This window comes from Penaeus monodon, chromosome 29 (genome assembly GCF_015228065.2).
Source record: "Penaeus monodon isolate SGIC_2016 chromosome 29, NSTDA_Pmon_1, whole genome shotgun sequence".
Classification (NCBI taxonomy): domain Eukaryota; kingdom Metazoa; phylum Arthropoda; class Malacostraca; order Decapoda; family Penaeidae; genus Penaeus; species Penaeus monodon.
The window spans coordinates 5,592,761-5,592,979 of record NC_051414.1 but is presented as its reverse complement, the minus strand read 5'-3'; positions in this window follow the sequence as shown (position 1 = coordinate 5,592,979).

Below are 219 nucleotides of genomic sequence, written 5' to 3'. Positions count from 1 at the left end.
AAAATAATTATATCGATAATAATAGAGTACTCTAGTGCAATTAAAATGTTCCCATATCTTCTGTGTAATTTTTTTTTTTCAGTTGATTTCCGAACAAAGCTCCTATCTTGCAGGTAGTCAAATTAATAGTCATGATTTTGAGAAAGGCCTTACTAAATATTGTCCTTTACCCTACGCGGAAAAATCATCAGAAGGTGATTAGTTTTACGAAGTACGAAA